Here is a 16,084-nt window from a genome sequence, read left to right as displayed (position 1 = left end):
ATGCGGGGGTTTTTGGGTCTACAAAGTCCTCTTGTCCAGGATTATGATTTTTTTAAATACATTTTCTCTTCTGAAAGGAATCCCTGTTCTCTATCACATTTTGAACTCATCCCTGGATTTTTAATAACATAAAACATATTAACCTCATTCTCCTCTCTTTGTATTTTAAATCCGTAGGATGATAGCATTAATAACTGTTGACACTTTAATCACTAAGATATGTTAAATGCCAGAAGTGTTGCTGCTTCTGCTGTTATCGTTAAGAATACTTTCAGAATATTTAAAATACGCCTTAAACTAAGTGTCTTTCCTCATCTTTTGCTCTGGTGTTGTGAGGTGGAGATGCCACCTCAATTTACCTAATAAAAGTATGTAAGACACAGAATGAGATTTGGGGGAGGTATTTATTATTACCAGAGAGCAGATGAATTTAAACAAGAATTGACTGAAAGATACTTATAAGAAGGGGACAGAATTGGAATCCAGTTTTTCAGAACTGTTCAGGTAAAAGTTTCACCCGAGTTTACACTGACAGAAATGGAGATACTGCTGCAGAATGGAAGGTAGCCAAGTCACTTGGAATCAGGCACTGACTTAGGCGGTCACGAATGGGCTTCCATCAAAAGTCTACTGGTGACATAGACAAGAACACAGTTAACTTCATGTCGATTGGTAGAACTATGAGTGTAGCATTTCTCTTCTCTAGGTCACAAAACAAAATGACCTTGATTCTGGCATACTCTGTGTACTAAAAATCAGTTTTGAATGAATGGATGGAGTCAGTGCTTATAAATACCTAATCACCCAGAGGAACACGGTTCGAATCCACCAGATGCTCTGCCGGAGAAGGAGGCGCAATATCCTCCTGTACCAGTCAGATCTGATCTGATGGTACACGCACACAAAATAATAATAATAAAAAAATAAATAAATACCTAATCACACTGAGTAATTAATTCCCACATTGTCCATCCTGGGAAAAGGACAAAAGGTTAAGAGCGCATATACTAGGATTTAGCGTTTGATAAGCTCATCCCTGAATCTGCATGTCATCCTTGACACCCAGCTCTTTACCATGTGGCTGGAAAGGTGATGGGAACATTCAGTAACATATAAGTATGTCCTTCCTTCTTCAGTCCTCAGGTGTGACAGATGATATAGACAGGTCACTTTACCATCCAAACTACAGATAATGTCTTTTGATTCTGTTATCCAGTATTGTTTTGACTGATTAGAAAGTTAGTCCAAAACCCTCCCGTCAGAGTTAGAGACCACCATCATTTTTGTCCCTCAACCACTTCCTGAGGCTTCAATGGCCAGATAAGAGAGAGACCTACTTGATTTATATTAAACTTGACTTCTCAAGTCTTTCCCTCAATACCGTTATTTCTTTGCAATTATTTTCTTTGACTGTTTTTCTTTTCTGGGTGCACATTTAGGGGAGTATTTTAGAGGCAAAGAAAGGGAAATGTGCTTCAGCTGTAAAGAGAATAATCTAAATAATGTTTTTAGAAGCATTTCCTGACAGTGACTGGGAAGAGGAGGAGTGGAAGCCGTTAATAAGGGAGATTTCTGACTCTTTCTCTTGGGTTCCTTAAAAATAGAATAGATTTTCACTGGATTGGAATGGTCGAGGTGTGGCCCTTAGTTACAAGATTCTCTTGAGGCTGGGGATACCATGTAATATCCTGTCTTTCAGGAAAACAGGCAGCACCAGAAAAAAAAAAAACAGGCATTTTTTTGGTCCTGGGGGGCACACCTGTTTCATTGCTCTTCTTTATCGCTTGGGATGAGTAGATAGTCTGTTCTCTTGGCAGCACTTCTTAGTTGTGATGACAGACCATTTATAAACAGGAATTCTCCCCATCTCAACACGATACCAGAAGCCTCCCGCCCTGCTTTCTCTGGAAAAGCGCCCCATGAAATGAGGCAGTGTTCTGAGTTCTGAATTGCTCTTTGACCCAGTCCCTCTGTGGCCATTGGCAAGACATTTCTAACTGTCTGCTTCGGTTAAAATAGAGGAACAGAGTGTCCTTGTGATTCTGAGAAATGGAACCAATCTCACTAGTCTTGCAAAAGGTGGAAAAACAGTAGCTAGAGTGATGTTGAACCTTTACACAGTGCCCCTAGTCCAGAGAAAGCTTGTGGGACGTTAATATCAGCAAGGGTTAAAACTTAAACTTAGGTCTGCTAATTGAGAGGTCAGCGTTTGAACCCACCAGTGTCTCTTCAGGAGAAAGATGAGGCACTCAGCGCCTGTAAAATTTACAACCTCTGACACTCAATGGAGAATCATAAGTGGGCATTAACTCAAGGATAGTGGATTGGCTGGATTGATAACTTAAGAGAATTATTCACTTAACTTTGAAGACGGGTTATCACTAGCACAAATGTGCTAGAGATGGAGTGTCAGAAAGGAAAGTGATAGGAAGGTAACCATTACCTCATCAACCCTCTTCCACACCTGATACCCTGAGGCTTAGAGGAGATGTGAAAATCCTTCATCATCATGAGTCACACAATGAGTCTTCACTACAGAGATTAAAATCTGAGTTCAAAGAGACAAAATGACCTGGGCAAACTCATGTGCAATTAGAGATCGGAGATAAGATTCAAAGTCCTTAGTTTCCAGCCAGTTGTGATGCTGATTTTAGCCTGGCAGCCACACTAAAGACTCGCTGTCTCGTCTTTAAAGGAACACTAGTGGTGCAAAAGGTTCCATGTTCGGTGGTAGCTGTAAGGCAGACAGTTTGGCCCCGTACAGTGGCTCCATGGAACGAAGAACCGGTGATCTGCTTCTGTAAGGATATTACAACCACGGGGGGCAGTGCTACTCTGTCACATGGTGTCACTTTGAGTTGCCATAAGTTTGATGATAGAGTTGTTATGGTGCACTGAAAAGGGTGGGGACAACTCCAGGACACTTGTGTTTAAGCTGTGTGCGCGCTCCTTTCCTCATTTGTTTACCCCTGAGCAGGTCTTCAAAACTTCTCTTTATATTTCCTTGTCTGAGATTGCTGCTGCTGGCGGTGGTGTGTGCTGTTGAGTCGGATCTGAGCCATGGCTGACCCTCCAGTGAGGTTTTTAAATTGCACAGGAAGATATTGCCTGTCTTTCTCCCACAGAGCAGTTGTAGATTCAAACCTCAGACATTTGGGTTAGCAGCACAGCTCCTTACCAGCAGGCCACCAGAGCTCCCTCTAGCCGAGATAGCACTGACTTTGTGTACAGTTACTCTGAGCATTAAATAAAATACATGCCATGTAAGCTAAAGTATTGCAGGATGTCACCATTTATGTGTGGACATTCATTACTAACTTCATGTAATCCTAGACATTCTGTTATTTTCATAACTTCTTCAGTTGTTTTATTTTTTTTTTTTTTGCTTTGAGAGATAAATACTCTACAGAATAGAGCATGGCCCACAAATACAAGCCAGATAGGACATTTTCTGTTTTCTAGTGGCCACGTTACTTAGCCTCACTGGGAGTCAACTCTGAGGCCTAGCAGCCCTCCGCCGGGTTTCCAAGGCTGTAAAGCATGATGGGAAGTGACTGCACGTCTCTCACCCCAGGAGCCACTCGTGGATTCAAATGGGCAGACCCTGGTGGCCTTTGGATTATAGCAACCAAGTACTACCCTCGGAACTTCCAAGGAACCAATCACATGGAAATAGATGGCCCATCCTCCTCCCACAGAGCATCTGGTGAATTCAAACCATGCATCTTTGGGATTGCAGCACAGCTTCTTACCACTAGGCTACCAGTGAACTTAATTTTTATTACACATTTCTTTAGCCTAATACATTTAAACTACTAGCATCTCAGTAGGGAATTACCTATATAAAATTAGTAATAAACTTGTACATTAATTGCTTTTACACTGTTTAAAATCTCTTTGTGCTTCCTATTTAAGTCACCTCACTATTTGAATTAACTATATTCGAAGTGTTGAATAGTCACACATGGGGAGTTGCTCCTCTCTTCTGAACAACCTATCTGCTGACATCAAGTCAATGCCTAGCGACCCAGTAAGATAGAGCAGAACTGCTCTGAGGGCCTGGGATGCTGTCAATCTTTTCTGGAGCATACTTTTTCTTCTTTCTCCCTTAGAGCTTCAAACTACTGACCTTGTGGTTAGCCATCCAACATCTAACCCAATAAAATGAATGATTTATGATCTTTTTAAAAAATCTAAAACTCATAGTGCTGCTTCTTTTTTTCCCTTTTTCTATTATTATTAATTTTAATGAAAGTTTACAGAGACTCTGGATTTCCATTCATTCATTGTTGCACTTTTCTCCCTGCACACCTCTCCCACCCAGTTCGCTCTTCTCTTTGAAAAGTAAAAGAAAAATTCTTTCATTGTTATACTGTCTCTCCACCCAAGTCCTCTCCACTCTGCAGCCATTGTTCTGGACTCCTGTCAGGACAATAATACTTAATCATATATCCCTTTTAAACAGTTCTCTCCCTCATCTGTTTCAATGCAGCATACATAATTTATCCCATCTCTCGAAGTCTCCCCCAAACCCCAATATCAGTCCCATTTTACAACAGTGGCACTATGCAGTATTTGTCCCTTTGTGACCAAGATATTTCACTCAGCATAATGTCCTCCAGGGTCACCCATTTTGTATAATATTTCAAGTGCTCCTTTTTATTGTTGTCTTTCAAAGGAATTTTGACTCACAGTGACAATCTATGGCAGACTAGAACTGTCCTGTTGAGTTTACTATGCTGAATTCTTTATAAGAGCCGGTCTCATCTTACAAAATAATTTCACAGATGTGGTCCTATCCCACGTTTACATGTAAACGTGTAAACATTTACATCTCTCTCTCTCTCACACACACACACATACACACACACACACACACACACACACACACACACACACACCATCCTCAGCTCTGTCTGTGGTCACTAATAGTCTTCTGTAAAAACAGAATGCATCTTTTTTCTACCAAGTAAACCAAAAATTTCTTCCAAAGCTCATATTACCAAAAACAAACATAAAACAAGAGTGGCATCTATTCCATGTTGTTCCTCTGAGGTTCTGATGATAAGGGTGGAGCAGCTGGGCTGGGTCTGATTTGCTGACCAGCCCATCTACAGGGCCGAGTCCAAGGCTGCCATCTGCTCCTGTCTGGTCTGCATTCACCAGAAGTGAAATGCAGCCAAGGCCTGAGGAGCCGTGCGCCGACGCTGGGAGCAGACAGAGGGCTCTGTGTTATCTGCCTTCTGTCCGGGACCTCCCTGGCCACCAGGCCACCTCATAAAACAAGAGCCACAGGAGTGTCAAGCATCTTTGCCTCACGCTGACCTCAGTCTTCACCATTATTGCTGCCATCATTCATTAGCCTCTGCTCAGCAAGGTTGGGCACTCCACCAAATGAGCAAAGCAGATGTCTTTCTGGACCCTGGGGCTGGCTGATAATATTGAATGTGTTAAAGGCACGTGGTGAAAGGCATAAATGTTACAATGTAAGTTGTAGACAGCTAGCATAATGGTAATTTTATATGTAAGCAAAATTTCATTTAGTGGTTTGGAGGAATAAGAAGTGGTCTGTAAGTTCACCCTTGGGTGATGCATGCGGTTCTATGAAGAAGGAGGCGCGCCCTTTCCACCTGCTGTTTCCAGCAGGTACCTTTATGGAGACATTGGCGAGCATGCTCTCTGGGCAGATTGAGAACAAAGGAGAATGCCCATTTCCCAGTAGGGATGTGAGAGGGAGGAGTATCAGGATACAGTAGATTGATGTAATCATCTGGGGACACCCCGGCCCCCAGCACACACTCACGTGCACGCCCACACATGCAGCTCCAGGGCCAGACAGCCTGCCAGGGCCCAGGGTTCAGGAGGCCATCTCTGGGGGCTAAATGGGCTCAGGCTGTTGGTTGCCTAGCAACAACTTCTCTGCTCCTTTGCCCACAGCCCCTTGTGCTGCATCTGCCCTGTGCCCATGCCCCATTTTTCCTTCCTTCTTATTTAATTCTGTTTTACAAGTTATTAATTTAAACCACTCAAAATTCCTACTGGCCTACTGAAAGGAGTCCTGATAACACAGTGGTTGAACACTTGAATGCCAATCAAAAGGTTGGGGTTTTGAACTCATCAGCTGCTCCATGGGAGAAGGATGAGGCAGTCCATGTCTATGAAGGTTTAATGCCTTGGAAATCCCACAAGGCAGTTCTACTCTGTCTTGTAGGGGAGACGGGGAGGAAGCCATTAAACTCCCTTCCGCCTTCCAGGGACAGCCTGCAAGAAAGTTGTCTTTTAATTTTTGGTTTTGCTTTGTTTTAGTGCTTATTTTTCACTTTGATGCCTTGAAAAACAAAACAAAGTAAATGTTTCTACCTATTCTCTAGGGCAGCCCTGTAAAAGAGTCCTGTTTGCAAACAAGGAACTTCAGGATGACCTTATTGTATGCCCTTGATTTTTGTCATCTTACTCAAAAGGAGTAAGGAAAGGGAGAAGCAATGAAAAAAACTTTCACACACAATGCTGTTCAGCAAAAATAGGAATACCTGTACTTACAGGGAAATGGCACACTTTAAAAACTCATGTATGTGCTTCTGTCTCTAAGAAGAGTATGGAAATGACACGGCTGGGAGGAATAATGCCATCTGGCATGGCTTTAGGTAATAAGAAACTACAGTCAAGAGATCAGAGATGTTCTTTATTTCCTAATCTATACTCACACATTGATTCTTGGCACATCATTCAATTCAGATATTTACTTGTAAAGACCTATTATTCATCAATTGCTGTGCTAAGCAGATTTAACTCCCCCTTTCTCTGATGTAAGAGCTCATGTCAAGAGGTGACCTCTGACTTTTTAGGCTGCACCACTGTACACATACAGGTATGGATGGCGCTTCTTATTCATAAATGGGCTGTGTGTTCATCGCGTTGCTCCCTGTGGATGGGACGTATCTCTTCTCCGCAAAGTTCTACCACCTAAACCCTACTTTCTCTCTCAGAAGGAGAAAATAGGAGAGAACAGAGAGAGGCATATTATTCATTGACAGCTGCTGCTGCAACTTACTGTACTCTGTACAATGAAAAGCCCTCTGTTCTAAAAAATATGGAGATGCCAGATATCAAAGGTAGTGGCATAAGAAATTTTCTGAGAAAAGTCTCAGCCCTTCCGTATTTTCCTTCCTGAATCTTCTCTATTCCCTATGACATTTCCCAGTATACAGCCCTAGAATCTACTTTTCTGCTTCTTCACTTGTCCAACACAGAACTGACAATTTAACTGTCAAAGCAGTGTGGAAGCTTTCCAAACTGAGACGAAGTTTTAAGCACACACCTCCAGCTGCTTGTTCGGTTTGACCTGGAACAGACTCACCCAAACCACACACAGGAGATATCTCTTCTCAAAACCTTCAATTGTTCATCCACTTTAAATTTCTGTTTTACCCAAAATCACCTACTCCTCGGTAGTGAGGATTATAATTACCTCACTGGATTCTGAACTTAAAATTGCAAGATTGCAAAGGATTGCCTGTGACCTTCTTGGTTTTTTTTGTTTTTTTCTGTTGGTTTTTCAAATGTTGTTTAGTTGCTAAATGTTTTCTTCAGTAGCATGCATTGGAGATCTGAGCCCATCAACGCACCCCCTATTCCTAATGTAGCAGTACTGAGGGGCCTCAGTATGGTTGAAAATTTTCAACCTCAGAAGGGTTGAAAATCACTATTGTTGATGGTACTTTTCTCCAGCACCACAATTCAAAGGGATTGATTCTTCTGTTATCTATTGTCCAACCTTCACATGCATAGGAAACCACTGAAAATACTACGGCTTGGATCAGAGTCACCTTACGTCATTAAACTGACATCATTACTCTTTAGCACTTTGGAGAGGCCCTTCAAAGCAATTTTTCCAATACAGCACATCCCCATGGACTGTTAAAAGAGCAAACAAGCCTGTCTTGGAGGAAATGCAACCAGGGTGCTTCTTAGAGGCAAATATGGTAATACTTGGTCTCATACTTTGGACATGTGGTGAAGAGGACCAGTCCTTGAATAAAGGACATGATGCTTGGAGAAGTAGAGAGTCAGAGAAAAGAGCCCTCAACAAGATGGATTGGCACCATCACTGCAACAGTGGCTGTGAGGATGGCACAGGACAGGGCATGGTTCAGGTCTGATGTTCATACGTTACTCTGAGTAGGAGTCAACTCAGCAGTATCTAACAACTTTCTAGATAGAAACAGAACAATAGAAAAGTATATGTATCATTTCTTTTATTCAAGTGTTGACACAATAACTGGAATACTGGGTTGTATCCGAGACAATGAGATTTGCCCAGGATAGAGCAGGGCTCAGAGCTGTTGTGCATAAAGTCACTATGTATCATGGTCGATGCGACAGCACGTAACAACACCAACAACATTTCTAAAACAATTAAATTGAGTTTTTCTTAAACCGTATTTTGAATGTTTAGGGAATAATAGTTAATACTTAATTTTGATCAGACACTGCTCTAAGAATTTAATGTATGTTAAACTGTTTAATGAGCATGGTAACTGTGAAATAGATGATTATTAGTGTTCCCATTTTCCATATGAGGATATGGAGACACAGAGAAGTTCAATAACTTGCTCAGAATTGCACAGTTGGTACAATGGTAGAGGTTTGATTCAGAACCAGACTATTTGGCACCGAAGAAGTAGTGACTTGGAAGCAGCACCCTGGGAGCACCGAGAGGCTTTGGGAGGTTGGGCTCACTCTCTTTAAACTTTAGCTCTTTTCATCTGAGAACGATGTGCGCTTCCACGCTCCTTGTGTGAGTTGGTACGAGTGCCTTCCTTGTGACATGTAATCAAGAGTAAATGAATTAGCACCGGTAACATGCCTGGGGGAATCCCTGGCTTATCGTAAGTGTTCCGTCAGCTTGGGATCAAAGGTGCAGGCTCGGGACAATCTCGTAACTCTGGTAAGCTGGGCAAACGCTTTGCCTTTGCTACCTAATCTGTGAAATGGGAATATTCACTATCTCTGGTCTTATGGGAAAAATATTTTGGGGGCTGTGAAACGCTACATAATTTGATCTATGGTGCGTTCCATCCAAGTCGTTATGGAGTGTTTATAGACTTCCATGTGAATTTGCTTGATGTAATGAGCTGTCCATCAGAGATGACTTATCGACCTCACCTTCCAGGCTTCCTGGTACATTAGCCCTGGTATTTTCATGAATGCTTGTTACCACTGCTAATCCTTCCAAGGCCATATAACTCCTGTGGCATTGTCATATGACAGGTAGGCTCTCCATGTCCATGTCCATGTGTCATGAAGAAGACAGGCATATGGGCATCGAGGTCAGCAAATTCAGCTTTAGATTGTGTCTACACATACTAATCATTCATCATTCTTGGAAATAACATTTCTTGCAAAGATATTTTGAAGGTTGCATCCTTGTTTGTTAAAAACAACTGTATCTGTAATCATTATTGCTTTCCAGTTAATGCCATTGAAGCCCCATTACATAGAAATGGACCACTGTCATGTGACATTAGGCTGTAATAAGAGGCCCCTAGGAAGGCAGCCCTGGAAATCTATTTTTAAAAAGACACAACCTTGAAAATGCTCCAGGGCAGTTCTACTCCACACACATGGGGTCGCCACAGGTCAGAAGCAGCGTGACAGCTGTTAGCCCCAACCACAGAAACAGACTCACACTCAAATGCATTGCCATCAAGTAAGAACAACTCATAGCTGACCCCTCAGTGGGTTTTCAGAGGTTGTTTTATAAGGAAGGAGATTGCCCATTTCCCCCTCATAGAGCCTCTGGTGGATTCGAACCACCAGGCATGTGCAGCCTTTGGACTAGCAGCACAATTCCTGTGGACTCCGCCACCAGAGCCTCCTCACAAGACCCAAAAGCGTAAACTAGCCCTTTGAAACATCCTGTGGTTGCGCCGCACCCACACTTGCCCCCTCCCCACTTGTGTTCTCGTACATGTTTTACTAGTTACCCTTCTGTTTTTACAATAATGGTCTTATATATAATACTGAAGAATTTGTCCTTATGAGACTGAGTTAGCTGACTCAGCATAATGCTCTCCAGTCTTTCCCAAGTTATGTAGTATTTTTCAAACCCATTGCTCCTGAGTGCTGCATAGTATTCCATTGTGTGACTGTACCACAATTTCTCAATCTATTTGGTTGTCACTGGAAATTTGGCCTGTTTCCATGTTCTTGTGATGGTGAATAATGTTGATGGTTGCATTTCCCAGCTGATGGCTCACAAGCACAAGTGGTAAAGTTTGTGTATTGATCAGTTGAGTTCCAATAGGGGAAGCGTCCTTTACAGAGCTCACAGTGCGCAAGGGACAAATGGGTTTGCACTTTCAGGTGTGTATAACTCAGAAAGGCCTCAGAGAGCATGTGACTGGCAAGGCTGCTGGGATCCCAGATGTTTTGGATGACTCGCTGGAGAAGCCCGTTGCTCAGGAAATGATGCCTAACTGCCAGTTCAGAACTGGCCAAGAACATTCTTCTCGTAGGAAAAAAAACTTTTTGAATTTTATGTAGAAGTCCTGTGATAGTAATAATAGATGACTACAATAATTTTTAATTTTTTTATAGATCCTAAGATATATTAGTACAATAAAGTGGGCCATGCATTGTAATTCTAAAAATCCTTCTTTCTCTTAGAACTATCAGTGATTTATAGAGTGGATTGCGCTCTGGATGCTGAATACAAATGTATTTTGAGACTGTAATAATCCTCGAAATGACCTTAGTTCTCCAGTACATTTTACCTCCTGTCAGTAACAGAGGCAGGGAATGTAGGTAAGTTATTGCATTTTCACCTACCTCCTGGAAGAGATGCCTTCGAGCTGTGGTGCTGGAGAAGAGTCTTGAGCATACCATGGGCCGCCAAGAAAACAAATAGGTCTGTCTTGGAGAGGGTGAAACCAAGTCTCTCCTTGGAGGCTAGGATTTTGAAGCTCTGCCTCACTTACTTTGGGCACATGGCCAGGAGAGATCAGTTCTTGGAGAGGTACTTCATGCTCAGAAGGCTAGACAGACAGCCCAGGGGAGGAAGACCCTGGATAAGATGGATTGATACAGTGACTGGGGTGATGAGGGTTGGTGTGTCAGAAGTAGTGAGACTGGCTCAGGACAGGGAAGTGTTCAGAGCTGTTATATATAGGGTCATTATGCATCGCAGTTGACTCAACAAATAATAACATTCTAAGACAGGTTTGGAAGCAGGAGTGGCACCCGCTTGCTAAGCAACATGCCTCTGGAAACTCTATGAACTTTGTAAATGTCATTAGTTGTAGAGGGGCTTCAGGCCTTTTGTTCATAGGGTCGCTATGAATTGTGATTGACTCGAAGGCAATCACAACAGCAACCACCTGGATATTAATGAAATGACAGAGAAACCAACGTATCTGATAGCAAAGTGTCCTCAGCATTAAATTGGCTCTGCCAAATATGCACAAACACATGAATTCACTCATACATGCTCTCTCACACCGTCAAATACACACATACACACACACATACACACACACACTGATATGTACTCACACATACTCGTTCACACTCTTACACATATCCCTTCAACTTACAAACTCACAACTACTCATACCTACTCACACATACTCATTCTCTCACACACACACACACTCTCACACTCTTATACATACTCCTTCAACTTACAAACTCACACATACTCACATAAGCTCACACATTCTCACACATTCACTCACTTAAGAATAAACTGTACAGAATTGTGCTGTAATGTAACCTCTAGTTTAACAGCAGTTTTCTCATATTCACCAAATTATACTCATGTTCCAGGGGAAAAAAGCTATAATCCTTCCACACAGTTCCATTTTGCTTGAGCACAATGGGATCAAATGCTGTCAGTTCTGGGCAAGTTCCACAGGCTTCCTGACTGTCCTTTCCACCTGTAATGCTTAGACTGGTCCCAGGGTGGCTACATAAACCACCAGGTATCACCTCTCACATAACCATGTTCAAAGACAGGAAGGAAATTTTTTCTTCTCTTGGCCAGTTTTCTCATGGATAGTCTTCTTAGTTCCTGTCCCTTCCCAGACCACACCGTTTCCATTACTCATGTCTGAACTGAGAAGGAGGCATGGAGTGAATAGGATTGCTTTAAACAAGTGACTCTCAAAGTGTGGTCCTGAGCCCTGCAGCATCAACATCTAATGCAGTCTTGAGCTTCATCCCCAACCTTTTGAATGCAAGACTGGGGCCCAATGGCAGGGCGAGGATTTGACCTAATGCTGTCTGCCTCTGGAGCCTGCATGCTTAACCACCACACTGGGTATGAGGGCACCAACATCTTAACTTAGAGGGGGGTGAAGATCTGAGTGTCTTTCTGTAGCTTTTTTGTTGTTTTATAAGTATTGTGCATCACTCCTTTATTGTACTGATCTAGGAAAAAAGATGTCTAGTGTGTCAGAGATGATAAGATTGGCACAGGATAGGGTAGGGTTCAGATCAGCTGTTCACAGGGTCGCTATGAGTCATACTCAGCTCCACAATGCCTAACAGTACCACCAACATAGTTATGTTCTAACTGAGCACTGGGCCCAGTGGCAGGGCCCAGCAACAGGAACATGATTCAGAAACACAGTGGAGACACATTTGGACATGGTCTATGGACATCTCACTCCTGCAGACAGGAAGGCAACGGAAGGATTCTGACATATACAGCAGGCTGGTCTCCAGCCCCTTAGAAGTCAAGGAGCCCATCCTACAGTGAGAGAGGCATCGCTTATTTTCTGCTGACCTTACCTGGCGGTGTTATTTCAACAGCCACCAGACACCCTAGAAAGTGTTTGTCTTTTTATGTATTTTTTGTTTTCTTTTGTAAAGCAAAATGCAACATGCACACATTCAGGATTCACCCCAACTCTATGAGGTCAAGGAGGAAAAACTGTTTTGTCACCACAACAGTTACATTCATCTTCCACTGGAATGACTGGCGTGTCCTGGGATGACCTCACTACGGAACAGAACAGGACGCTGGCTCCTGGCAACAGGAATAGGCTCTCTTGCTTTCCCTTATTGGTCATAGATCACGTGTTTCCTCTCTATCCCCTATTCAAATAAGTTCTTTGTAAGCAAGCTACTAGCCAAAACCCTGGAGTCACTATCCCTTTTGGATGAGAAGAGCCTTTTTGTACACCCTGGACCGAGGTCCATGGCCCCCAAGGTGTCATTCTGTATGAATGGCCCTGAGGTGTCAGACTATAGGAAGAAAGTGTACAGGAGACAAAATTGGAGCCACTGGGCCCCTATCCGCAGCTATGAACAAAGATATCCACAAATGTGGTCTGTGTAACATGAGGGGAGCAGTGCAGAGGAACAGGATGGGCAGGGAGGGTGCACCGTAGGCCAGCAGTCTGCCTACTTGGCATCGCTTTTTGGCTGTAACAGCCACTGTTTCCATGGCTTTGTGAACTGTCTCTTCGTCACCCAGGAACTGCATGGGCTTGATGGGTGTCAGGTTTTTGTCCTGTTCATTGACAATGGGAATTCCAGTGGGCAGGTTCAGCTCCAGAGAGCCCCTCCAGATGCTGGACGATGCTCCGAAGCCTGTTGCCATGGGCTGCAGTCAGTACTCATTTCCTCTCCTTGATCTGAGGAGCTATTTCTTCATTCCAGAGGGCAGGGCTCTGGCAAATAGTGTCCTTCATACTCTCACAGGACGGTCCCTAATCATCTGTCAGGTCTGCAGGCCTGCGATCCTTATTGATGTTGCTGTTGAAGGGGGATCAAGCTCCATCGGTGGTGGTGGGACATCATAGGAGCGCCTCCAGGTCTTTACCTAAGTATCACCATGCTTGGCAGCAGTTTCTGCTTTGCTGAGGTCTGTCAGAGCCCATAATGCTGCTCATTGAGGTGTCAGATCCTCCCTACAGGCAGCCACATCTGGTCAGTAACGTTCGGCACCATCAGAGCATCCAGATCACTTCCTTCTGCACTGAGGTGAAGGTAGATGTCATACTCATACCCAGCATCTCACAGCGCCTGTCTACCGCCCTTTGCTTCCTCATGCTCCAGCAGGGTCAGGCCAGTGTCATGCCAGGCACTGAAGTGTTTCTCCAGGTTCTAGGCACTCCCGCCATGGCCGATGAGAACTAATCAGTAATCGGCCATGGTAGCAGACTCGGGATGGCGTTCTCCCTTTGTAGCTTCTTTCAGTAGCTCTCAGAGAGAGGTGGGGCAGGGCAGCAAGTCCAGACTTTGGGATTTAAAGCAACAGTAAGCTTAAAACAGTCCCTGGGTGGTTCAAATGGTTCAGCCCTGGACAGCTAACGAGAAGATTGGTGGTTCAAATCCATCCAGAGGCACCTGGGAAGGCACACTCCAGTAGAACACAGCCATTGAAGCCCTCAGGGCACAGTTCTTCACAGACACACAGGAGGTCAACATGCAAGAGAATCTATTGCATAGCAACTGGTTTGGCTTAGTTTTGTAAAACTTAAAAATAATTTCATTTTTGACAAATCAATCCTTTAAAAATAGTTCTATTTTTAATCTTCATTTGCTTTATATAAAAATTAACACTAAAAAAGAAAGGTTTTTTTTAAAACAGTCTTTAAAATTATACTTAACTTTATTAAAAAAACAGCAAACAAACCCATGTGTCTGTTCATCTTATTTTCTTGTTTCACCACTGACCCATGAAGAATGAACTGGATATTAATTAGGCCATACTGATGTGGGAAAAGCTCACACTTCCGATAAAGTTAGAGCCAAATTTTAAGTCCTGGTTTCCTCTTCTTATGTAGATGGTATGTAGCCTTGGCTAAATATATATGTCTCAGTTTCCTTGTTGCTAAATGAGATTATAATAAGTAACTTTGAGGAGTCCTATTGTTAAGCCTTGGTTAATTGCTCAGATTAATTGCTGGCTGAAGTTGATGGTTAGAAGCCACTCAACAGCTCAGATCCATGGGAGGGAGATCTAGTTACCAACTTCTGTGAAGAATGCAGCCTAGGAAATGCAGTGGAATGGTGGTACTGTCACATGGGGCTGCTGCAAGTCAGAATTGACTCAGGGACACCCAACAGTGATAATCATAATCAACTTGTAGTGTTATAGTCACAGAGATGGTAGCCCAAGCCTAGTCCCTAGCACACAGTGGGGTTCCCATCATTGGCAGCTGCTATCATCGAAGAGTTTACTCAGTGTCACTGAGTGGATGGACAAATGAATGATGAGGTAGCAAATTAAAAATTAAAAAGAAACCACATAACCTTAAATTTTCAGTGTACTACAGTTGGTCTCGTTTATGTGTAAAAAAGAAGCAAATAAACTATTCTCAGTTGTAGTCCATTGTACAAAAAAAAGGAAAAACTGATTATTAAAAAAACTACCAGCTTTGGCTTTTGTTGGCCCCAGACACCTCTTAGCTCTTAGCTGTATGATGCTGAAAACTCGGCTATTCAAGTCCTCCTGCCCTTCCTTGGGAGAAAGCTGGGCAGTCTCCTCCCTTAAATATTTACCACCTCAGAGGCCGACGGTGGGTTGCTGTGAGAAGGAATCCACTCAAAGGCAGTGAGTTTGGCTTTGGTTTTGGTACCTGAAAAAACCTCAAATTACATAGCAAGTCCTACTGCTCCAGAGCATGAAAGCCTCACAGGAATGGACTTGAACCCTCAAGGTAGCACTTTTTCTCTTCATAACCTTGAACACATGGCCTTTTTAAGCCTTAGAACCTACATGGGCTAAATAAAAGGGAGAGACAGACAGACAGTTAAAGGCAGTAGAAAAGAGACCAGAAGGGGTCATAACCCTGCTTGGAAGGACATTGTGAGAAGCAGCGACATGCGCGGAATTGCTACCTATGGAGCCTCTCAAGGCCGCGGTGCTCTTGGCACCGTCATTTTATAGGGGAGCATTGGTTTGCTGCCTGGAGTGAGTGGCTGGTTTCGGGGCCTGAGAAGTGAGTGTAGCCCAGAGACATTCTACTGTGTTCTGGCTTAGAAGGTAGCCACTGCCCTCAGATGCTGCTTAGACAGTGGAAGCCAGAACCCTGGCTCAGACCGGAGGCATGCTTTGGTGTTTGGTGTCAGC

The 16,084-nt window shown here is 43.2% G+C and overlaps 1 protein-coding gene and 1 pseudogene across 2 annotated transcripts in view; one reads left to right on the top strand and one right to left on the bottom strand.

Annotated features, from left to right (window-relative positions):
• The window catches only part of FRMD4A (FERM domain containing 4A), an 852,768-nt gene that overhangs the window by 591,425 nt on the left and 245,259 nt on the right, over positions 1 to 16,084 (top strand). The window lies entirely within an intron of this gene.
• LOC102860275 lies at positions 12,665 to 14,160 on the bottom strand (annotated as a pseudogene).

The sequence above is a fragment of the Elephantulus edwardii genome, unplaced genomic scaffold, assembly GCF_000299155.1.
Source record: "Elephantulus edwardii isolate Elephantulus edwardi_28Jun2011 unplaced genomic scaffold, EleEdw1.0 scaffold00139, whole genome shotgun sequence".
Classification (NCBI taxonomy): Eukaryota; Metazoa; Chordata; class Mammalia; order Macroscelidea; family Macroscelididae; genus Elephantulus; species Elephantulus edwardii.
Note: the sequence above shows the minus strand (reverse complement) of the source record. Positions and strands in the feature narration are given on the sequence as shown.